This window comes from Podarcis raffonei, chromosome 6 (assembly GCF_027172205.1).
Source record: "Podarcis raffonei isolate rPodRaf1 chromosome 6, rPodRaf1.pri, whole genome shotgun sequence".
Taxonomy (NCBI): Eukaryota; Metazoa; Chordata; class Lepidosauria; order Squamata; family Lacertidae; genus Podarcis; species Podarcis raffonei.
Window position 1 is genome coordinate 32,242,946 of NC_070607.1, and position 25,805 is coordinate 32,268,750.

The following is a 25,805-nucleotide window of genomic DNA, read 5'->3' on the forward strand; positions in this document are numbered from 1 at the left end:
AGGCATGTATGCAAGTGCTGAGGGACCTGCACTGCCATTTAGCCATGGAGCAAGTTTTAAGGTCTTGTTACATATAAAACTGGACCAGGCTACCTGAAAGACAGACTTCCCCTCCATTGCCCAGAAAGGACATTAATAAGGTCAACAAATGGATGGAACCCAGTTAGTCTTGCCACAACCTGACAATTATCGGCTTGTGTTAATGCAATGGCAGGCATTTTCATTACTTGCACTGGTGTTAAGGAATGCATTTCCTACTGAAATAGAAGAGTCACTATCTGTCTTGCCATTCCACCGCTTTTGAAGATGTACCTGTTATACAAGCATTCCCTTTGATCTCTTGGCCTGAGTCTCCTGCTATAATTGCTGTGTTGTTTTAATGGGATTGGTTTTGTTTTAACTATGCATGTCATGCATGTATATATGAATAGGATGGTTTTGTTATGGATTTTAATATTGGAGTTTATCACTTCATGTTGGCGTAACTGTTGTTTATATTTCATAAAAGGGCTTAGAAGGCTATTTTGGCATTAAGCTGTGCATAAATTAATAATAATAATAATAATAATAATAATAATAATAATAATAATACAGGGGCAGGGCCTCCTCTGTGTGGCACTCTGACAATGAAACATCTTCCCAGTGGAAATCATTGGGCCTCATTGCCTAGGATGGACTTTTTCCAACCGGCTTTTAAAGGTTTTATGTCTAAAATTTCAGAAAACTGCTTTTAGTTTGACCATATATTGATGAAACTGTGTGCATGTGCGATCCCTTCATAATTATCTGTGTCATGCCTTTAGTAAATAAAAACAATTCTAAAGAATGTCAGGATAGAAATGCTGAAGACAAAGGGATAAATGATTTTTAAAAATCCTAACTCCAAGCATTACTCAAGGCTATAGAAATGTAAAATTGTGGTATTTATGTGGAGTCAGAAACTAGCAGTTCTGGGAACTATTTTGCAAACCATGGCTTGTGTTAATCACAGTGAAGGCAGCTAATCCACTTTTCCAGTATTTTTGCCAGCAAATTAATAAGCAGTATATATAATTTTTTTTTTTACGAATGTCATCCTATATCTGCCATTGAACCATACAGTTTAGCAAGTGAAGCCATGACACACATGGGATCTTAACCAATGTTAAGACAACGAACTATGGTTGTTGTTGCTTTGCTATGCATTATACTTGTACCCGACCAGTGGCGAACATATCTTAGTTTACCTTTGTTCTGAATAGTATGAGTGTATCAATTGTGTTTTCTTAGGAGCATAATAGTTCACTCATTTGCGGTAGCCACAAAGCATTTCTTCTTTGAAAATGGACTTCCACTACTATTACATTGAAGTGTTTGGGAGCAGCTTTGTTTATAGAAATGAATTAAAACCACACAAATTTCACAATGGTTATGCCATACGTTGTTTATATATTTCTTAGGAAATGCTTAACATTTTCTTCTAATCTATCATGAACAACACATTTTGAAGCGGGGGGCGGGGGGGCATAAGTGTGCCACAGACATTTGCAAGCTCAGTTAGTGGTGCTGTATTGTCTCCAGCAGATGTTAGCTAAAGAAGCAATGCAAAGCTGAAGTGCAAACAGTGAGAAAAATCAGCTAATATATGGTGGCTAACTACTGAGATATGGAGTCTGTCGGCATATTTTGGGTGAAATGCGGCTAAGCACAACTCATAGAAAAGCCTCTATTTTTCCCAATGTTCCAGTTGATGAAAGTCATGTTTAAATGCCCTGTAGTTAGATTATTAACTTCTGCAAAATAGAAACAGATGTGTGTCTTAGCATGCCATTAAATTTATGATTTACATAGTACCCTTGAATGCATCAGCAGAGGCCAATGATTCTAATTTGCTCTAGATTTACAATAACCTGATCTGGCTTGTGTAAGTACTGCAACACTTTAAACAAAATTAGAAAGCCATTGCATTTTGTTTGATTAAAGATGCAGTTCTTATCGGGCTAATGAGAAAAGTTAGAAAATGTTTCTTCCTTTATGGATGTTTCTTTCATAAACACAAGTGCTATGTTTTATACATTTTTTTGCCACTATTTCCTCATTTTAAGGATAACGTAAACCAATTGTGTTATGCTGGAATCTATCTGATATAATGCCAAAAATGAAACAAAAATGTGTAGCAAGTTTCCTTAAGGGGGGATAGCAACCTTCGTTTTCAAGGTTTTAAATGATATACTTTAAAATATTTCTTTCCTTGAAAATATACAATTTGGAGCTTGCTCAATTACTTTATGATATAGCCATGTGCATCTTAACCATCTTCAGTCAGGCTTCCAAATACAGTGGAACCTTGGTTGTCAAACATCTCCACTGACGCACGTTTCGGCTTTCAAACGCCGAAAACCTGGAAGTAACTGTTCCGGTTTTCGAACTATTTTCAGAAGCCGAACGTGCTTCGCAGCTTCCGTTTTGAGTTCCCCTATTGTATTTAGGCTTCCGCTTTCAGTTTTCGGTTTTCAAGCATTTCGGAAGTTGAATGGTCTTCCGGAACGGATTACGTTCAAAAACCGAGGTTCCGCTGTACATATATAGAGGACTGCAGCTGCAATGCACAATGTTGCTCCACTTGCTTGAATGGCGCTGTTCAGCCTTGTTTTGTTGCATCTAATATGGCTGCAGGTAGCCCTCAGCCAAAGGGACGTGGGTGGCACTGTGGGTTAAACCACAGAGCCTAGGACTTGCCAATCAGAAGGTCAGCGGTTCGAATCCCCGCGGTGGGGTGAGCTCCCGTTGCTCGGTCCCTGCTCCTGCCAACCTAGCAGTTCGAAAGCACCTCAAAGTGCAAGTAGATAAATAGGTATCGCTTCGGTGGGAAGACTGCTCTGGTTCGCCAGAAGCGGCTTAGTCATGCTGGCCACATGACCCGGAAGCTGTACGTTGGCTCCCTCGGCCAATAAAGCGAAATGAGCGCTGCAACCCCAGAGTCGGTCACGACTGGACCTAATGATCAGGGGTCCCTTTACCTTTGATAGTCCTCAGCCAAGTGGCTTTTTTGATAGTGACACCCCAGTTATGAAATGTCTTCCACCATGTTTGTGGTCTTTTCAGCACTGGGTGAAGACTTTTTTGTTTACCCAGGACTTTTAAATAGCCAGCGTTTTACGGGCTGCTATTGTTTTGTTCTGCAAGTTGATTGTTCTTTAGTTTGTGAGCTGCCCAGAGAACTTGTGGTCTGGGAAAGCTACATATCAGAAATGGTAATAGTAGCGGAATATTAATGTTGTTGTGATGATGGTGAAGGGGTAAACAAAATAGTTTAACAACTTTTCAGCCAGTGAAGGGCTGATTCTACAGGTATCTTTATCCAGTAGTTGATATGGGGATCACAAGCCAGGAATCTTCCTTTCTATTTATCCAACTAGAATGTGCACATCTTCCAAGCAAGGGAGGTATGGAAATTCTATTTCAAACAAGATGGAGAAACGGAGGAACAGGAATCACAAGTTTTCCTCTGCATCAGTCAATGTGCATTGCTAATTCTGAGCCAAAGCACAATGACGCCTCTATTTGTCAAACTTTCCATCTACACACCAAAGGGCAAATATTAAACACTGAAGCAATATAATGATTATATATTTTATATTATAATGTGAAGCAGATGCACTTTAAGGGGATATTGGCTCTGAACATCAGTGTGGCCTGCCATCATAAGCATCGTAGAAGTGAACAAGGGCCTGGTAAGTGGATTTGACTTTTCAGAACAATTAATATTTCAGGAATTTAATTATCAGTAGACACAAAAATGTTAGGCTGGGCCTTTAAGTTTTCAAAAGACATGTCAGATAGCAAAGTCTAATACATATACTGTGTGTGTGTGTGTGTGTGTGTGTGTGTGTGTGAGAGAGAGAGAGAGAGAGAGAGAGAGAGAGAGAGAGAGAGGAAGTATTGTTCTATAACATGTCCTTTTGATTTTGCTTAATCTCAGATGAAATGTTTATTAATTTCCCTAATCCTCCCATTTTAATTATATACAATTAAGCATAATTAAAACTTGAATATTTTAATTTTAATAAACATTTAATCATACGTACATTCTTTCTTTCTGTTTTCCCCTTCAAACACTGGCGCATAATATAAAGCCCGTACAACAAGCAACCTGCCAAACTAAATACAGCTCACCAACCAAACAAGTGGGCTACTTATAGGAATGACTGCAAACTTTTTAAAGTTTAATGTCTCAAAAGTTGTGTAGGTTTGGCATAATAGGTTTTGAAATTTGTTGTTCAATGTCTAGAAGACCCCCAGTAGTTAGAGCTGTAGAATAGGTTACAGTTGTACCTTGGATCCCGAATGCCTTGGTTCCCAAACAAATCTGTTCCCGAATGATCGGAACCCAGAAGTGAGTGTTCCGGTTTTTGAACGATTTTTGGAAGCCAAACATCTGGTGTGGCTTCCACGGCTTCTGATTGGCTGCAGAATGCTTCTGCAGCCAATCGGAAGCCATGTTTTGGTTTCCAAATGTTTTGGAAGTTGAACAGACTTCCAGAATGGATTCCTTTTGACTTCCAAGGTACGACTGTATTTGTTTCTGGTCAGTGAGAGATCACATGCTTTGCATGAATAAGTCTCCAGCCTCAATCCTGGAGAGTCACTGCCAGTATCGATCAAGCTTGATAGACCAGTAGTCTGACTTGGTAGCTTCTGGTGTTACTATCTCCTAGTTCAGGTCTGGGAAACATATAGCCTTTCAGATACTGTTGGACTCCAATGCCCCAGCCTCCATGGCCAATGGTCAGGGATGACAGGCTCCTTGTGTACCCCTTATGCACTTTTATAAGAATTTTGTTGCTCTTTTACACCTTGTCTACATTTTTGCAGTCAGTGTACAGTTTCCAGGTCATGTCCCACCCTGCCAGGATGCAAAGGATGGCAATTCCTGCATTTTAAGGGGTTGGATGAGCTGATCCTCAGGGACCCTTTCAACCTATGATTCTTTGGAGGACCAAGATTGTAGCTTACATATGCATTTATAACCAGCCCTGTTTTTGGATGCTCAGGTTTCACATGTGAACCAAGGCATTTCCCACCAACTGCAGGGCACCAGCTGTGCCCCCCCCCCTTGAATGATGACTTCACCACAGTTATCCACAATTTCGTTTTATTCAGGTTAGGTTACTACAATGAGCTCGAAATGTGTCTGGAAGCCACAGCTGGTTCCAAGATACCTTGGTAAGATTATTAACAGGGGCAGCTCACACCAGTGTATTTTCCAGGGGTCCAGTGACTTTCAAAACTTAGTTTGAAGTGCTAGTGCTGGTATTTAAAGCCCTGAATAGCTTGGTATAAGGGTATACGAGGGATCACATGCACCCATCTCTTCCTGCCCTTCCACTGAGATCTTCATCCATGTTCCAGGTGTCTTCACCTTCAGAGGTTAGGTAAGCCGCTACTGAGGTCAAAGCAAATCCCTTTTGGTTGTAACACTACCCCCAGTCAGTATGCTTAGTTCCTTTGCTAATCTCTTTTAGGGGCTGAAAGAGAATGCCTTTCTTCTTTGAGCTGTTTTTTATTGGTTGTATTTGTGTTCATTGTTATATTTCATGTGTTAAGATTGATCCTGTGGTGTAGGTTGTTTTACGACGAGATGTTTTTAAGGTGAGTCACCTTGGAAAATTAATGGGGAAGGCAAATATATAAATGCATTAAATAAAAACAAACAAAATTAATGCAAATTTGTATGCCCTCAAATTCAGAAACCATATACAGATTTACTCTTAAGCAATTCATTATTTTAACTGAAGTTAATGAGACTATTCATGTGTAGACTTTTGGTAAACTGGGACATGGAACTCCGGAAGAAGAATCCACAGTATAAATTAAGTCAAAATGAACAAATCTTTTAAGATGACTAAGTTAGACAAAGGATCCCTTTGGGCAATTTTTTTAATGCACCTGAGTAACTTTTACAACCCCCAAACAATTGTTCAGATGGAATATACAATCAAGTGTTTGCAGAAATAGAGCTTTAAAGTTGCATTCTAGTGCATGTTTTTAAAATCCTTAAATCAAAGGAATGTAAATTAGTGTTTCTGGTTGTGACCTATTCACTTTACTGTATGTTCTCTATTATATCCTTTAAAACTGTAAAATAGGGTGGTCATGCTGGTGGGGCAATGATTTCAGCAAATGCTAGCAATGGAAGAGGAAGTATTTCAATATCCATAGGGGTTGTTACTATTGATCTATATAAATACACAAAGACACACACACACAGACACACACAGACACACAGACACACACACACACACACACACACACACACACACGATTTGTTAACTGCTGCTAGAGGTGAAGGATTCATAGGGTATGATGAAAACAATGAAATATACACAGATATTTCAGGAAGGGTAGCTGTGTTAGTGTCCGTCTATTTCTTATTTTTTTATCCAGGCTTTCAGAATTTTTGATTTTAATTTTAATGGCATTTTGGATGAACGCTTTGCTTGCTGCCTTGAATACTATTTTGGAAATAAAGAACGTAAAGAGAAGAAGTACTCTCTTGCAGCACAAACAAGGTTGTAGAACCTTAAAATGAACACTTTATTATAGTTTATACTGTTATATTCACTGCCTTTTTTTCTTTTCTAAAAAAATGTTTAGGGGTACTCTTCATTTTCCTACTCATATTGAAATACTGCCCCTCAATGAGGCCAAACATAGGTTCACAAAATGTTTAGGGGTATGTGTGCCCCTGCGTCCCCTCCAGAAAAAAGCACTGGTTATACGACATATTCTATTCTATTCTATTCTATTCTATTCTATTCTATTCTATAGCTTCTGTGCAGTGCAACCCAACATGAGATTAAGGAAGCCTGAGATGGAGCATATTATACCTCTGAGCTCTTGACTCTGCCCAAATCAATGAAGATTAAGCTTTTGGAAACCAATGTTTTAACTTTCACTGAATTCACTGAGCACTGGTGGACTCTCCTTCTTTGGAGATTTTTAATCAGAAGCTGGATGCCCATCTTTCATGGATTCTTTAGCAGAGATTCCTGCATTGCAGGACGCTGGACTAGATGACCCTTGGGTTCCCTTCCAACTCTACAATTCTATTATTTTTCCATCTCAGTTTTGCCATCTGTAAAGTGGAATGGCAATGCTCACCACAGGTTTCCTGAAGTTGCTGCACCCAGAAAGTACTATACAAAGAACAATAGAAATAATCTTTTCATGTCGCTTCCTGTTCCTAATCATGGGAGTCTTAAATGAGAATGAAGAGCTGTTGGCACCATATTATTGACTTCATTGTGAGCATGCTGAGTTGCATTTTATCTTAAAGAGGTTCGTTATTAATGTGTATACAATTTACATAACTCACTTTCCAATAAGCCCTTTGGCACAATCCTGCTCCTATTGAAGTTAACAGAGCTCTTTCCACAAGCTTCAGAGGATGCTGAGTTTGGCCTCATAAAGCACCGCTTTGACAAGGCAAGGGAAGCTTTTCATTAGCTATTTGATGTTGACTGTCAATTATCTTCAAATGGCATCAGAAAACGCATTTCTAATAAAAGGGGGACATGGATACGCTACATGATTATATAAAAGTCTGTTTTAAAGCATTTTTAGGTTGACTTTCTGCAATTAAGAAGAAGATGGAAGAGCCAAACGGCACTTAATGTTTGCTCTTTGCTCTTTATTTTTTTAATGTAAAATCGTTAACATGGGGCGGGATTCACCAAATTAATTCCATCAGTGGACTCCCTGCGCAAGAAGTTCTGCTTGTGTAATGGGGCTTCCCCCTCCTTCCCTTGTGTGCCCCCTGAAATTGGCTCAGGAGGGGGGCATTGGGAGAACCCATAGAATGCGCAGAGAGGGATAGGTGGTCATTCCTCTCAAGCTGATAATATTTGTGGGGACAGAACCTTTGCAATAGTATGTTGCTGAATTCCACTTCTAAAAGGAAAAAAAACGGATCATATATGGTTCTAAAAAAGGTGTGAATTAACCTGGAGACTTGAAAGTGGGTTTTGTTTATTTTTTTCTATAATATACACTAACTAACATACAGAGATACCCTATCCACAAGCCAGTTAAACTGACTAAAATCAGCTTAATGGAAATGGCAAATCAGCTTCAATCTACATATTTCTACTTAAGTGAATTGTAAATCAAGCTAAGCGACATTTAGGTTTCCCCAATCCACTTTATCACCTCGGTGCAGGATGAAACAAAGCTAGCGGACTGAAATGCCCACTAACATTATTATTACGGCATATTATTTATAAACTAATGTAAAGCCACACTAGCTTAACCTACTGAGCGTTGTTGGCTCTTAACCATTAAAAACCAGCACAGCCTGGTTGGGGAGGGGGCTACATATCTTAGGATGGGCTTCCTCAACCTCGGCCCTCCAGGTGTTTTGAGACTATAATTCCCATCATCCCTGACCACTGGTCCTGCTAGCTAGGGATCATGGGAGTTGTAGGCCAAAAATCTCTGGGGGGCAGAGGTTGAGGAAGCCTGTCTTAGGACATGACTCCTCCTAGGAACCACCCATCTTCCTCACCTCATTCACCCATTAAGGTCTCCATTCAGCCCTGTTGAAAATTCCTGGAGAAAAAGGAAGTGAGGACTTCTACTGGAAGAAGTAAGACCTATATTATGGTTTCCATGACACTGTATGTCTTTAAAAAAATACCCTAAACAAAGAAGAAGAGTTTGGAATTGATATCCCGCTTTATCACTACCCTAAGGAGTCTCAAAGCGGCTAACAATCTCCTTTCCCTTCTTCCCCCACAACAAACACTCTTTGAGGTGAGTGAGGCTGAGAGACTTCAAAAAAGTGTGACTAGCCCAAGGTCACCCAGCAGCTGCATGTGGAGGAGTGGAGAAGCGAACCTGGTTCACCAGATTACGAGACTACTGCTCCTAACCACTACACCACACTGGCTCCAAATGGAATAAAAGTATTTTTAAAGCTCTATCATTTTTAAAATAAAAAATATGCTATCAAAATCATAATAGTCAACTCATGAATACCAAAACAAGCAGCAGAACACGGCACATACTTCCTCATGCCCAGCAAAGCAGCACACAACTGCATTCAGGAGTCATCCTCCCCAAAGGCATCCCTCGAAAGCCACATCTGAACCAAGCAGTGAAAGGAAGCCAAAGATGAAGCCTGGCAAATAAGCACTGGGGAGGATATTAGCAGTGGGCCTAGCAAGCTGGGAAAATAAGCTACTCTTGTGTGTTTTATCGTGTTGGCTGTTTTTATTGGTTACAGTGCTTTTAATACATTGAAGATTTTGTTTCAATTGTTTTATTGGATGGCTTTATTCTTGCTCCTTTGAGACTTGAGTCTTTCTTTGGAGAGGCAGCCTGAGGATTTTGAAACCAAACAAAGCAATCAACCAACCAAATAAATAATAAAACTCTTACACAAGCTCTTACACAATTTTTAAAGAAGCGACTGAAGTTTGGTCAACCTCCGGGAGCCGGGGAAAGAGTTCCCTCTCACTGGCTTACTTCCAGATCCCAAATGGCATGCTGGTCAGTCACTAGTTCTGAATCCAAAGGAAAGTTCTGTGCAACCTTCACCCTAGGATAGATTTGATGATTTTCCAAAAAGCACTGAGCTCAGTGGCCTCAATTATGCTTCACTGCAACTCCATAATTAGAACTTTCCCCTAATTTCTTTCACATTTACGTACACATGGCTTTTATTACTGACATGGCAAAGCCCAAAGTAAATATACATACATATATATATATAATAGCTCCCCTACTGGGTGAAGAAATATCATCGTGCCCACCGGAGAAACAAATTTGCAAAGAAACTGATGCAGTTCCCTGAGTGCTGGTTTAGAACAGATTTGATACTCTGGATGTGAACTGGTTTAATAATGATTCCATCCTCTCAAGGAATCTCAATAAAGCAAAGTTGCACTTTCCCATGACTGCTGTTCTTTGAGTGGTCTTCTGTACAATCATATATACGGCGTGTGCAAGCCCATTCATGGCATCGTCTAGAGCTTTAACTCACAAGGCCTTTGACCAACAGTTTTGGCGCATGCATGTACAGAATGAGAAAAGACAGTAGAGAGAGTGGGAGGTGTGATTGAGGGAGGGACAGAAAAACTACTCAGATACAGTCTCTCTTCCCACAAGAATAGATGGCAAGCATTGAAATGGCACTGAATATACATGACTTAGAGCAGTGATGGCCAAACTTGGCCCTCCAGCTGTTTTGGGACTACAATACCCATCATCCCTAGCTAACAGCTTCAGTGGTCAGGGATGTTGGGAATTGTAGTCCCAAAACAGCTGGAGAGCCAAGTTTGGCCATCACTGACTTAGAGGGAAGCTAGCATTCAAAATGCCCCCATCTAGAAGGACCCATGTTTTCAAAAGAATGTAAAACCCCCCCTACCAAGCAACTCAGCCCAAATTTTTGTTACTGAACTGCCTAGCTCCGACAAAATCTTTTGCTTTTACCAAAGCAAGCTCCCTGTTGAAAACTTTCTACCTTCATTATTTAATTTCTCTTTTCCCCCTCCAGAGCATGCAGCCAACACAATCAGTTAGAGTTCTTTATTTAGTATGTTTCAGAGAGAAGAACACCTGCTGGCTTCTTTAATAACGAGTTGTCCTTACTTGAGTTATATATGAAAACTATAGCACAGAGGGGAGTTGAGAATAACCTTTACAAATTAAAATTTTATACCTTTTTTATTTTTTAGAAAAAGTCTACCCTCCATGGTGAAGAGTGCCAGAATAAATTTGTTAAAGCTTTTTTTGGCAGAATAGATCATTTCTGTTGTTGTTTGTTGTTGTTGTTGTTTTACATATATATATATTATACAGAAAAAATGCAATTCAATTTAAATCTAGGCTTCTTGAAAAACAAAATGCTAATGTTATTGAAAGGAATGCTTTTCAAGAAGCTTTTAAATAGCATGTCTATGGGACAGATTTTTTTGAAGTGTTTATCTTAACCATGTTTTCTGGGAGTTTCTTTGAACATGCTGCTCTTTTCAAGTGAATTGACTAAAGGATAGTCATTTAACAGTTGGTAAGTTCCATAGCTTTGTAGGTATTAATAAAGGTCCAAAGTCTACACTTTGAACTGATAAAATCTGGCCTGGGCTGAATGGAAAAGTTTCTTTATTCATTCTGCAGGCTCCTTGCTCAACTCAGGCACAAGACAGATGTATATACCTTGAATGGAAAGTCTAAGCCACCTCTTTTAGGATAGCTCTATAAACTGAAAATTGCATCAAAACCAGATGCAACTGGTTTTTCTCAATTTCCAGGAGAAGTTGACTATGTCAAATGCCAATTGGCAGGCTTTTGTGACAATCACGAAGACACCTCCTCTCTCTTTCCTGTGACAGTGATAAAGTTTCAGAGGAAACTAGGTTTGGCCACATAAATATCCTGGGTCGTCCCCCCCCTTTGGACTATAGAACTAGACCATAATTCACAAGACAGGACTATTTAGTTTATATAACAAAAAAAAATGCATATTCTGTGATTTCATGGTTTTCCTCTAAGAAGCTGCTTTATATAGGTTCTGACAATTGGTCAGCATAGGCCAATATTATCTCCTCTAGCAGACAGTACACCTCTAGTGTATGAGGCAGAACTTTCCCATACCTTACAACATTTCTCCAATGAAATTAGGGATGTCCTATTCAACAACAACAACAATTTTATTTATACATTGCCCATCTGACTGGGTTGCCCCAGCCACTCTGGGCATTTCCCAATATATATATATAAATAATAAAACATTAAACATTTTTTAAAAAACCTTCCCTATACAGGGCTGCCTTCAAAAGTCTTCTAAGGTTTGTATAGTTTCTTATTTCCTTGGTTCAGGGGTCACATAACTCTATACCCTCCAACATTTCTCCGATGAAAATAGGGATGTCCTAAGTGAAAATGGAACATTCCAGAATCAAATTTGAAACTGGAACGGCTTCTGTAAATCCAGGACTGTCCTTGGAAAATAGGGGCACATGGAGGGTCTGGAGGCCTAAGACTGAACCTGGGATTCTTGGCATGCAAAATGTTAGATCAAACATTAAGCAAGCTGAACTTTTTCACATTTGCTGATGTTATGTCATTTCTGGTGGCTGGACCAACATTGCTCAATGGTGCCAAAAGACCATTCAGCTTTGCAGCTTTCTCTATATTATTCATAGAGAAACTAAAAATGTGCATGTGTTGGGTGTGGGGGACTCTCCTTTGCTACGCTTGGGTTTGAGAACAGCAATGTCTTCGAAACCACACACAGACAACAATAAGCAGCACCTATGCAAAGATGCCAACCTAGCAGTTCGAAAGCATGTCAAAGTGCAAGTAGATAAGTAGGTAAGGTAAATGGTGTTTCCATGTGCTGCTCTTGTTTGCCAGAAGCGGCTTAGTCATGCTGGCCACATGATCCGGAAGCTGTACACCGGCTCCCTCGGCCAGTAAAGCGAGATGAGCGCTGCAACCCCAGAGTCATCCGCGACTGGACCTGACGGTCAGGGGTCCCTTTACCCTATACTTTTATGCAAAGAAAGTGCCTGTTATTCCCATGGACCGCACAGACCTGAGTTCCCCACTGTCATTTAAATCACAATGGATAACCAGAGACAGGAGCTAGCTCTTTGGAACTGCCAGCATTGAAAATAATGTCTCCTATTAGGATTTCCAGCAGCCTGTTGTATTCCAGCCAGCAACCCACAGCAAACAATAAGGTGCCACAGACAAACACAGACTAAGTGGCAGTCTCCATGAGCTTGTGTACTTTTATCTCTCTTCACAGTTGTGCAATGTTTACATTTTCATTTCGGGCGCCGTCTGGCTACCAAGCCGATGGGTGTGGTGTAGAAACTTAAATAGAAAAGAGAATTCCTTCAATGGCACAGGAGATGTAAAAGCGTCTCAGTGTAAAGATACCAGTAAAGGTTGGTCACACTGGGGCTGCCCAAACTATGCTGGATTATGAGCCTCGCCATCACCTAAAGAAGAAAAGAAAAAAGAAAGGAAAGCTCTTTCTGAGCCTCCAAAAGCACAACTAAGCTGGCTAAACCAGTGTGGTGCATATCCTCCAACATTTTGTATTCCAACCCCATCACCATAATTTTATTATTTATACCCTACCTATTCGGCTGGGTTCCACTAGCCACTCTGGGTGGCTTCCAACATATATAAAAACATAATAAAATATTGAGCTTTAAAAAGTATTTCCTATACAGGGCTGCTTTCAAATGTCTTCTAAAGGTTGTACAGTTACTTATCTCCTTGGCTCAGGGGTCACATAATTCCATACCCTCCAACATCTCTCCAGTGAAAATAGGGATGTCCTAAGGAAAAATGGGACATTCCGGGACCAGAATGGCTTCTGTAAAACCAGGACTGTCCCTGAAAAATAGGGACACTAGGACGGCCTGGGAAGGAGCTTGTGCCTTACATACCCTGTGACCATGGCTCTGTTGAAAGGCCTGCCCACACACTTTGAGCAGTTGCAATGCACTGTGGGAATGCTGGTGAAGGAAAGGAGTCTGCCTGTCTTTTGATGCAAGACCTTGGACTCCCACAGCCTGCCACAAATGGTGGCTAGTCCTATAACAACCAGCTAATTATGGCTCCATGGGTGTCAGTAGGACCAACTAACTTTAAGCCCTGGGAAGGAAGAATTTGTGTGTGATTAAGGCTGCCATCCTATACACACTTACCTGGAAGCAAATCCTAATGAACTCAATGGGATTTATTTCTAAGTAGACATGAACTGCATAAGGCATTCTAAATCTCCCAAGCTATAAAGATTTCTGGGATTGTTCCATTATCAGGTAGCATGGCAAGTTGGGTTGGTTTATAGATAAGGCATATGCATTCAATTTCTGGCATCTCCAGGTAGGATTGAAAAAGAGTCTCTATGTTGCCAGGTTTTTGTTTGTTACCCAATACTTTTATTTGACTTCCATTTTCTTTTCTTTTCTTGACAGTTGCAAGACAAGCACAAATTTAACAAGTAAACATTTTCCTGTAACAACAGTATCTCCCTACCAAGACAATCCCTGGATGAAAATCTAACCGAGTAATTTGTGAAATGCACAGGAGTCCAACTAAGAAAAAAGTTAACAGCCTAAGTTGCTGCAGAATTTTTCTCTCTACCTTGTCCTTATCCCATTTGGTGGGTGAAAATTTATACTTCAAAACTGACCCTCCCATGTTCACCATTTTCTCCAGATTTGTAGGGTTCTCCCCTATCCTCATTATTAATTATGCACTACAAAAGTTACTTTTGCATGTCATCTTGTATTCTATGCCCCCTTTCTTCTCTCTGCACTATTAAAAGTGTGCCACATGATGGTTTTTTTCTAGCAGAGGAGTGAGGAGATGTTTACATTCAATTTGACTCAGCTTTAAAAAAAAGGTGATGATCTTTTCGATCATTACTGACAAAACTGTATTTTACTGGAGAGAAAACAAATGATTTGACCTTGCGAGCCACATAATACATCTCAAAAACGAATCTGCAGTGCCTTCTTTTTTTAATAGTTGTGATTTGCATAGCTGAACTTTGAATGCACAAAGCCATAAATAGTTGTGGAGCTCAAGCTGGCATATAGCCCAGCTATGGTAGGGTGCCAGACAATTGGGGCAGCCACACATCAAGTAAGCTATTTGGTCGAACAAGGTGATGTCTGACAAAGAGGTTACAAAGCTGGAGACAAGAACTTGTCATTTATTGGGATAATCTGCAGCTGATAAGCTACACAGTGAGTGAACTACCTTTTGAAAAATAAGAGGGAGAGAGAGAGAGAGGAGTCTATCCATCTATTGTTTTTACTAATTAAGACGAATTTCATTCCTTAAAAATGAACTGAACAGTTAAGTGACACCAGCATCCCCAAAGCTATTTCTAACGTATATGAAGAAATATAGATATTTTATATTTCTCTAAGAGGTAAAAGCCACAATCTAACATGGTTTGCAGGAATTTACAGACGTTCCCATGAAAGTGTTATTGTTTATTTATTTATTATTTATTATTTACATAGCAGCGCTAATGTATATGATATTGTTTCAGTTAACAACAGCAGCAGCAGCACCCTGTTCTGAGGATCTTACAATCTAAGCTGCGTGTTGGAATGCATGTGGTATATGCATGGAGTGGAGAGCATGAATAGAAGTTTTTAACCTTAAAAAAATAATGTTGTTGATATGTAATGAAATTCTCGGCAGTATATGGTCTGCATTTAACATTTACAGGTATCAGATCATTCATTAGCATACAGAGTGCAGGAAAAACGTTTTGATTAAAACCTAGAATGCTTTGACTATTCATAGTAATGTGCATTTAATCTTTATTCATTAAGCACAGCAAGAGGTGGAAATGAGAAAGAAAGTGTGTTTTGTTAAAGGTGCAGATTAATTACATTCCACAATTTATTTTCTTTGGCTATCTGACATTTATCACCCTACATATGATCTAGAAACAATAACAGCAACAAAAATTTCCCTTAAAGCAAAACAAAAACACTCTTAACTACATCAATGGAAATTATATGGGTGAGTTCAGTTTGGGTTTTATTATGTGAAAAAATATCAAACGAGTGGTTTAATGACCCTGAACACAAGTCCAAAAGTGAGAATAAATGAGAAATTGACTAACAACCTCATTTTAATATTCAGTGTTCTGTTAATGAATAGACAGATTATTTTTTTGGCCAAAAAACTAGCACTTTGTCCAGGATTCAGCCTCAGAAGTAAAAGATAATCATGCAAAGTCTCATTCTTGCTCACCCCACCCCAAACACTAAACATCATTCTACCCTGCCACACACTAATAACTGGTCTTCTTGGTTTATCCGCTCAGAGTCAAACTAGCTGTGACCAGATCTGTGATTAAGATTGTGTATGTGTGTATGTTTGGGGGTGGGGGAACCTAATCAGTAGCCTCATGTGGCTGCTTTGAAAGTTGGGAACATGATGTGCTGAAAAAGTTTGTGGAATTCTTTTCTCCCTTTCCCCAGTGTAAATAATCCTCCTATTTGTTGCCGGGTGGGGGGGGGGGGGAAATCTCCGCATAGCGCCTCTTAGATCACATCCATACCATACCATACACAGAATCAAAGAATAATCTGAAGCACATTTAGCACACTTTTATAGCACAAGGCTGACCACAAATAACTATAGATTGTTCAGGGTGCTGGGAGTTGTAGCTTTGTGTGGAGTAAGGTACAGTTTAAATATGTGCTAAATGCACTTCAAACATACAGTGCAGATCTGACCACAGGGCTTACCTGTTCAGTTGGAGGCAAAACTACATATTATCTCAGCAAATGCTTATTCCCAAACCTGTTTGTCAAGATGCCTGAATGCAGGGCTTAGTAAGTTACAAGAGAGAGTTGGAAAGCAGGAAGGAAGAGGTGCTTAATCACACCAATGTCCACCCAAGATCATTTTCCTTCATTGGGTAGAGACTGAAAGTAAACCTAACTCAGGGGGAGGAGGGGGGACTTTTAGAAGCATTTGTAGGGGAGAGCGGTGGGCATGGGAAAGGTTAAGGAGCCCACCTGCCTACTTTTTTCTGTTCTTCCCTGTATTAATGTCATTACAGCAAAAAATAGGTTCGGGAGCATATGTTTGCTACAGTAGCATGTGATTCTGTCCTCAGTAAATATACTTCTCGCAAATGCCCTTCCCCACATGAGTGATATTGGGTAGAAAGTGTTGTTGTAGTGACCAAGGCCCGGGGGAGATGAGTTCGAATCCCCACTCTGTTATGAAGCTCACTAGGCGATCTTGGGCCAGTCACTCTATATCAGGCTAACCAACTTCACCAGGTGCTTGTGCGAATTAAGGGGGGGGGCATCATGGTGGGCCGTGTAGATTGTCCTGAGCTTCTTAGAGAAAGAACAAGACAAGAATAAAATAAAAACATTAAATGACTTTGTAGTTCAGTTTCATGCTCCTTAGCAAACTGTAAATATTTAGCAAATAATAAAAGACGATGATGCACATGATCATGTGGAAATGAGGACTAATTCTGGCTGTTTGTTCCAGAATCTGTAGGATACAATGAGAGGAATGAACAGCTCAGCCCTGCTTCCTTCCCCTGGCCTGGAATGAGCTTCTTCATGTGGACACACCTTCCATTGTTTGAGCAAACAATGCTCACAGAGCAAGTTTTTCTGTTTCTCTGGCTTACCCTGCAATGCAGGCAATGTGGAAGAAGGAAAAATGTAAAAAGAACACCCTCAATGACCTAGATCATCTCGGGGGCAGTCAGAAACTGTCATCTATGCCCTGATCGTTCCTGGGAGCTCTAGAACCGCACTGCAGGAGAACCCAAGCAGCATCTGAAAGCAAGATGGAGCCACAAGTTTAGAGTGAAGGTGATCTGAGTGAGTCAGTGGAGAAGAGTGGGCCTGTTTTCTGGTTCAGGAAGTGCTTCACTGAAAAGTGCCAGGGCGTGCAAGCCTTTATCCAATGAGAGGCTGCTCAGCGGTGTGGGAAAGACAAGGGAACCTGCCTAGCCTCACACACCCATGGATTAGGAATAATATTGATATCTTCCGGGGCCAAGCCATAAAAATGAAAGAGCACCTGTGGCAATGCCTTGGGAAGGCCTGCCTCAAATTAATTCTTGGTTCCAGGAATGGTTGTGTGGGAGAAAAAGGAAGGAAGAGGGAGGCCATACTGAAACGTGTGGTGGGGGTGAGCATCATCTACCTGGGCTGGGAAGCGTAAGCAACAAAGAAGAAATCATAGAATTGTAGAGTTGAAAGGGACCACCAAGGTTCATCTAGCCCAAATCCTTGCAAATAGGTAAAAAAGGGTAAAGGTAAAGGACCCCTGGGTGGGTATATCCAGTCAAAGGTGACTATGGGATTGCAGGGCTCATCTCGCTTTCAGGCCGACAGCTTTCCAAGTCATGTGGCCAGGGTGACTAAACCACTTCTGGCGCAATGGAACACAATGATGGAAACCAGAGAGCACGGAAATACCATTTACCTTCCCACCATAGCGGTACCTATTTATCTACTTGCACTGGTGTGCTTTCAAACTGCTAGGTTGGCAGGAGCTGGGGCAGAGCAATGGGAGCTCACTCCGTCATGGGGATATGAACCACCAACCTTCTGATCGGCAAGCCCAAGAGGCTCAGTGGTTTAGACCCCAGCGCCACCTGCAAATGCAGGAATCTCAACACACAGTTCCCCATCCGCTTTGAAACCAGACCCTGCTTTGGTCTGCTAATGCACTAGCAGATTTATTGCTAGCCCCTACACAGAGCAACTTGAATAGTCACCAGAAATACGTGCTTTAAGATGCTAGTGACCTCTGGGTGCCTCAGTTTATGCTCCCCGGTTTTCAGGACAGAGTGACAATTAAGCTTTGCTTATCGTTTGTCTGCCTGTGTACCACTTTGAATAAAATGTCCTTTGGAGTTTTTCATATGGCACTGGGTGCATCTCTTTGCTGATTCATATTCTGTGATAGTCTCACTGAAACAATTCTTAAGTGTGACACCCTTCTCTCTGAAAGTCAGCCTTGGCACTACACCTACTGACCCGGTTCTCCCACTTCTTTCACCATAGGAAAGCTTTGGCAGCAAACCAAGACAATGAGACAGCTCCTTGTTTTATATATAGTCCTCAGCCCTGACATGGATAGAAGTGATTCATTTTGCACCTAAAGACAAAGGATTCTCTCGTTCTGTACTGTTCACCCCGAAAAACCTTATGCGTTGCCAACATAAACAAAAGTTTCCAAGAATGCAGGGATAATAATAATAATAATAAGCCACCCATTTGACTAGGTTGCCCCCAACCACTCTGGGTGGCTTCCAGCAAATAAAAACATCAAACATCTTTCAAATGTCTTTTAAAAGTCAGATAGTTGTTTATTTGATGGGAGGGCATTCCACAACTGAGAAGGCCCTCCACCTGGTTCCCTCTAACCTCACTTCTCGCAATAGGGGTTGCTTTTGCAGGTGAAGGCATTCTATGATCTGTATTGACAGTTACCTCATGCCAATAGGCCCATTTTTCTGCAAAGGATACAGGGTCTTTGACAGTACTCAAGGTGAGGCCTGAGTCAGTACACACCAGCATAGCATGGGGCAGAGGATACTGAGATCACAGGTGGTGTGTGCTATCTAAGAGTTAGTTGGGCCCTGTGATCACATTTTGGACTTGCACACTACAGTCTCCTGGGGAAGCACAATATATTGAGTCAGTCCCTACCACAAAAGCTCCCTAGCCTGTCTTCAGTGAATCAACAAAGATATCTAACTTTTATTTCACACACACACACAAAAAACTCCTCCAGTCTTGAAACCATGTTATAGGTTTTCTTAAATCCTGTGAACGCCTCTGCTTTTGTATCAAAGACAACAGAAAATCAGCTTGGCACACATTTTAAGCCCTCCATTGTTTTAATGCATCTTTGCATTAAAGTTCTTGAATAATTGCCTTTTTTTGAAAAGTTTCTTCTGGGATTAGACAGGAAAGCTTTCAGCTGTAAGACTAAGAAGAGGTTACATTAGTGCTTGGAAGAAACTACTTTTTTCCAGCAATATTTTTCCCCCATTGTCAAAACAGTTCAAATGCATGATGGCTTTATGTTTATTTCCAACCAAATGTTTGAGGAATGAGATGATGTTGAGGTGGGGAATAGAGGCCTATTTCAAGAGCTGTTGAACACAAGTCTCCTTAACAGTTGGTTTATCTCATTCAGGCTCCTTTTCTATGAAGTCTCATTTTAAGGTGACCTTTTCACGTACAATATGATGAATTTTTCATTTTATTTGATTGCAAAGATGCTATGATCAAAGAGTAGAATAAATATTGCCTTTTTCCCAGTCTTGGGGTAGTGCTGGGGAGAACCTTAGAAAATATCTGGGTGTTGTTGTTTTTTTTACAAAATGGTAGCATGCAGCTTTTACTCAGGATGTGGTGTCTATATTCTGAAAATATACCATTTTAAATTCACATATGCAGCAAAACCCTGGTGGAACATAAATAAGGATCAATTTTTATACAGTTCAACACAGTAAAACATTATATAGGCCTAACCCTCTCTCAATCTAAAGCAGAGATACAATTCCTCTCTCAACTGATAGAACGTAAACCATATTTATGTGTGTGGGTATGTATATATTACAATAAATTATGCAGCAAAACACATTGGCGAACACACCAGGTTTCTAAAGCATTTCCAGCAGAGATGGTAAATCTTTATGTTTCTGTAGAAACAACAACCAAAAATATTAGACAAAAATTAGATGGGAATTTTAAAGATGGTTTTACAGGGTTTAAATATTCAGATGTTTATAGCTGCATGAATAATACCCTTATCAAGTTGCATATTTATTTTTAAGTGAATTTTCATTATTTTCAAATGACAATTTTGCTTGTTCTCCTTTGTATTCATTGGTGTCAGATACAGAAAATAGTTTTCTGCTTACCATTCTGGGGAAGATGAAATTTATCATTGTGCCAAAAGTACCCTGGAAAGCAAAGAAATGTTATTAGTTATTATGCCCTTATCCATGGGGAGCCTAACTCCCCAAACATCAGCATCCACACACAAATGAAACAAACCAATAGCTAGAAACACAAAACAAAGCAAAATACAAAACAAAGTGTCTCCCAGAAACATTCTATATCTATTTAGGAAGCCCTAGTTAAATTCTGTGGGTGCTCAGGGCCACTGAAAGTAATCACAAAAATCAGAGTATACATTATATTTTATATTATTATATATTATTATATTATTACTTTTCAAGCAGGCTCCACAGAGTGATTTACATAGAAATAGCCACACAATAATCATCAATTGAAATGATTGAATGAACAGCAAAGAGAAGTTTCAAGGGTGAAGCCCAAGAGAAAGACCAAGTCTTTCTCTCCCTAAGAGCAAAATGGTTCTTGAGCAGCCATGTGGCGTGGTTGTCAGGGCTGGGTGGCAGGGAAACCATCTCAACTGGAACATCTGGAATGAGAGGGTGGGCAGCTCTCCAGGCTGTTCCATCATCTCCTCCCCCCCCCCGCCAGGGCAAGATGGTGTTTGAGGAAGGAGATGCACTGGGATGACTTCCATCTTTTAAAGCTTTCGGTGAGCTTTCTCTGTCTATGCACTTCCACATTTGTGCAAAGACAGGCTAACAAAAAGGCTAGAACCCAGTTTAACCACGTGTTGCAGTTTGAAGATGCCATGTTTATCATTTGATTTATACCCCACCTTTCATCCAATGAGCTCAAGGTGGCATACTTGGCACTCCATGTACTCCGTGTTGCCTTCACAACAACCCTGTAAGATAGGTTAAGCTGAGAGGCAACAACCACCCTCAAGTCACTCAGTGAGCTTCGTGGCTGAGCGGGGATTTGAACCTCTTTCCCTCAGGTCTTAGTCCAACACTCTAACCATGGCACCATACTGGCTCTCATGTTGATAACCATAGTCATATTCACAATGTGCTGAGAAGCAACTGGGACCTATGCTGAAAACATTTAAAAGTAAAGGATCCACCTGGGCATCTGTCATAGGACAGCTGAAATAAGTCACTTATGGGTGTGCAGAGAAGACATTATGGTCATGTGAATTTGCCCTATGTTGAAAATCAATGCTGCTGCTTTTTGCATTAGATTGAAGCCACAGCTATGAATCAATTCGTGGACTTTCCATTCTCCTACACTTTTTAAAGCCATTAGTACTCCAGATTCATTTGTGTATCACATATTCATTCTATTCTTCCAAAGAGCTCAAAGCAGTATATATAGGATTGTCCCTGAAAGGCAGGTCAGGTTAAATAGTGACTAATAACCCATTGAGTTTCACGGCCAAGTGGAAATATGAACCTGAATTTGCTACATCCAAGCCCAAGACCCTAGCCATTATTGGACAAACAATAGCCCTGTTTTAAAATTCCTCCAGATTGCACAGAGAATCTGATGTTTTGTGTGACAATGGACTCAAGGCAAAGGTCCCTTTCACTCTAGCTCATTCAGGAAATCACAGCTCATTTAGCACCATCAATGTGGTATGATACAGTAGAAAACAGAAAAATTATGCTGTCTTTCTTTAACCACCTTACAGTATATATGGTGGATCAGACAGAGATGCAAAGAGAAATCTGTAGCTTGTATTCCTTTGGTGGTGAGAGAGGTTGGGGTTGGCCTAGGGTGTGATTGTTTGCTTGTGATTGGCTGTGGTGATCTTTGTTTTCGTGTGTGAGTGAGGTGGGTGGGTGTTTTGGATCAGGTTAGCCATATTGATTTGTATGCTGTTGGTGGATTATTGTCATTGTCCTGTTGGGCTGTGTATGTGATAAAGGGGAGCCATACCGGGGTGAAGGCGTCTTCTTCTGTTTGTCCCCGTGTCAGTTTCAGTTTATTAGTTAATTTTTCTAGTAGGGCTGTTTCCCATACTATTTGGTACCATTGGTCCATGCTTACTCCTGACAGGTCTCTCCAGTGTCTGGTTATGGTGTTTCTGGCTGCTGAGAGCAGGTGGGTTATGAGTTCTTTGTGGTGTAAATGGGCATTGTTGTCTTGGAAGACGTTTAGTAGGGCCAATTCTGGGGTGATGTCTATTACCGTATTTTTCGCTCGATAACACGCACCTGACCATAACACGCACATAGTTTTTAGAGGAGGAAAACAAGAAAAAAAAATTCTGAATGAAACAGTGGATGTATCATTTTTGTGCTTCATGCTGCGGCCACAGACATGTGATTTGACGGTGAGTTTGGGGTAGCCCAATGCAAAGATCCTGAGGCTCCATGTGGATCCATGCTTTGTAACCACGTTTTTGTACCATTGCAGCCCCAGGCAACAGTGGGTGCGTGATTTTTTTGGTGCAGGCTGTAGCCATGGACATGCTATGTGATCTGATGGTGAATTTGGGGTGACCCAATGCAAAGATCCTGAGGATCCATGTGGATCCATGCTTTGTAACCACGTTTTTGTACCATTGCAGCCCCAGGCAACAGTGGGTGCGTGATTTTTTTGGTGCAGGCTGTAGCCATGGACATGCTATGTGATCTGATGGTGAATTTGGGGTGACCCAATGCAAAGATCCTGAGGATCCATGTGGATCCATGCTTTGTAACCACGTTTTTGTACCATTGCAGCCCCAGGCAACAGTGGGTGCGTGATTTTTTTGGTGCAGGCTGTAGCCATGGACATGCTATGTGATCTGATGGTGAATTTGGGGTGACCCAATGCAAAGATCCTGAGGATCCATGTGGATCCATGCTTTGTAACCACGTTTTTGCACCATTGCAGCCCTGTTTTTGCATCAGATCATTGCTATGTGATCTGATGGTGAATTTGGGGTGACCCAATGCAAAGATCCTGAGGATCCATGTGGATCCGTGCTTTGTAACCATGTTTTTGCACCATTGCAGCCCTGTTTTTGCATCAGATCATTGCTATGTGATCTGATGGTGAATTTGGGGTGACTCAATGCAAAGATCCTGAGGATCCATGTGGATCCGTGATTGGAACCACGTTTTAAGTAGGGAGGGAAGGAAAAACATAGAAAGGATAAGGAGCACCGAAAGGGGTGTGCAGAGAGGCAGCTGGCTAAGAATGCAGGAGAGGGGTTTTACCGGAGGGAGGAAAGGAAGGCAAAAGTCCCCCCCCCCACAAGCCAGCCAGCTCTCTCTCTCTCCCCCCCCCCAACCTGCATGTTGCCTGCAAGTCCCAGACGCACGGAGAGGAATAGGACGCTCTGCTTTCCACTCTGCTTGCCTGGAGGGGAGGGGTTTTCTCTGCTCTTTGTTCCGTTTGAGCAAACACAGTAAGGAAACAGAAGCAGGTGGGCAGTAAGACCCTGAGGCAGAGCTTCCTCCTTTCAAGGCTTCCCTTCTCCGGACGATTTGATATTTGCCTGATTTTTGCCTTCACTCGCGCTTGTCAGCTCCAGGGACCACACATTCGCTCAATAACACGCACAGACATTTCCCCTTACTTTTTAGGAGAAAAAATCTGCGTGTAATAGAGGGAAAAATACGGTACTTGCTTAGTTATTTTACATATTTCTTGTATGGCTGTTGTCCAGAATAGTTGAATTTTGGGACACTCCCACCACATGTGGAGGTATGTGCCTGTGGAGGTGCACCCTCTCCAGCATTTTGGTGAGGTTCCTGGGTGTATTAGCGCTAGTTTCCTTGGTGTTAGGTACCACCTGTAGGTGAGTTTCAGTGTGAGTTCTTTTCTTTTCGTTGATATGGATTTAAAGGGGGGTTTAGACCACATTCTGGTCCATTGAGTGGGGTTAATCTCATAGCCTAAAGCAACACTGACACCAAACTCTACATACATTAAACATAATAGAAACACCGCCACCCGACCCCACCCCAATCCATCTTCCCTCTCTCCACCCCCCTTTCTTTTTTCTTTCTTTTTTCTTCTCCCCCTAATGCCTCAACAAATGAAACGGATTTGTAAAAATGTTACATGGAAGAAGAAGAAAAAATACGAGGCACTACACTTCTGTAAAACAAGAAAATCCTTAATAAAAAATATTTTAAATCTGTAGCTGAAACTGAACAGTGAGAAAAGGGAAGTCGGTCAGTAAAACACGAACTACTAGACATTCTCATGCTTAGGTGCAAGTTTGTGGGTGGGTGCTTAACTTACTTTTGAGGTGACTAAGGGTGCATGCGAGTAAGGGAGTTTCCTTTCTTTCATTCTGCAAATCAGCTCTCACCAGTGGTTGGTCTGGTACTTTGTAACCTTCCCAGTTGCCCACACTTCAATTAAATTCCAGGGAAAGGCATCATGAGGTAATATTTCTCATGGGCCTTTTTCAGATCAGGAAGCATGGAGTGTTGGCTGCAGAGTGCTTGAGAAATGTTTACCGGAAAGAAATTCTCTCTCTCTCTCTCTCTCTCACACACACACACACACACGCCACCCTTGGCTATCTTGCAGCAATAAGGTGATCTCAAAACTTTGCGCTCACAGAAATTCTAAATAAACTCTAAAGTGCCTTGAAGATGAGGCAGAAAAGAAGGGAGGCTTCTTTTGTGAAATTGGAGGACAGATTTGAAACATGGAATCCAAACACCGCAGAGACCAAGAAAAACCCACATTGTCTAACTGTAGTTGTTAAGCATCTAGGTTTGTTGAGGTAGTTGCTTTCATTTCTCCTAATTTACTACTCAGGTCTTGCCTAGTGGATTGGCCATCAGCTGGGGACTGTGGGAGCAAGTCACTGTGTTCCTTATAGGAAAAGGAACCAACTAGGGTTGCCACCCATCTTGTAAAAAATGGGATTGTCACGCTTTGGGACCACAGTTTCCCTTGTCCCGTTTGGCCCCCAAACAGGATGCCTTTTGTCCTGTTTTCAAAAGAATAATAATAATAATAATAATAATAATAATAATAATAATAAGCATTTGTGTGTTCCCCCTAACTTGCTTGTCTCACACAGTCTAGCCTGCTAGGTACCTAGGAAGTTGAGCCCACCCTGCCCTCCAAAGCTGGCTGATTGACACTCCAGGCTAGCCAACAGTGGAGTCAACGCTCAGTGGAAGAACATGTGTCCTGCATGCAGAACATCCCACGTTCAATTCCTCTCATTCACAAGTGACTCACTGGGTGGAGTGGAACAGCAACACCAGCTTCCCAGTAGGTGGATTAATGTTGCTTACCTGGAAGGGGAGGGGGAAGGGCAAGGTGGCAATGAGGTTAATGCAGTGCAAGGAGTGCCCAATTGGCCCCGCCACTGCATTTGCAGTGCGCCAACCTCCCTGCCAATTCACCTTTCCTTCCCTGTAAGCAAAAGCAACCCACCTGCTGGGGAGCTAG

The 25,805-nt window shown here is 41.2% G+C and overlaps 1 protein-coding gene across 1 annotated transcript in view; it reads right to left on the reverse strand.

The window, feature by feature from the left end:
- The window catches only part of ADGRL2 (adhesion G protein-coupled receptor L2), a 569,402-nt gene that overhangs the window by 220,256 nt on the left and 323,341 nt on the right, over window positions 1-25,805 (reverse strand). The window contains exon 3 of the mRNA XM_053391929.1: window positions 20,453-20,494. The gene's annotated coding sequence lies outside the window, so the exon portion shown is untranslated. The remainder of the gene's footprint in view (window positions 1-20,452; window positions 20,495-25,805) is intronic.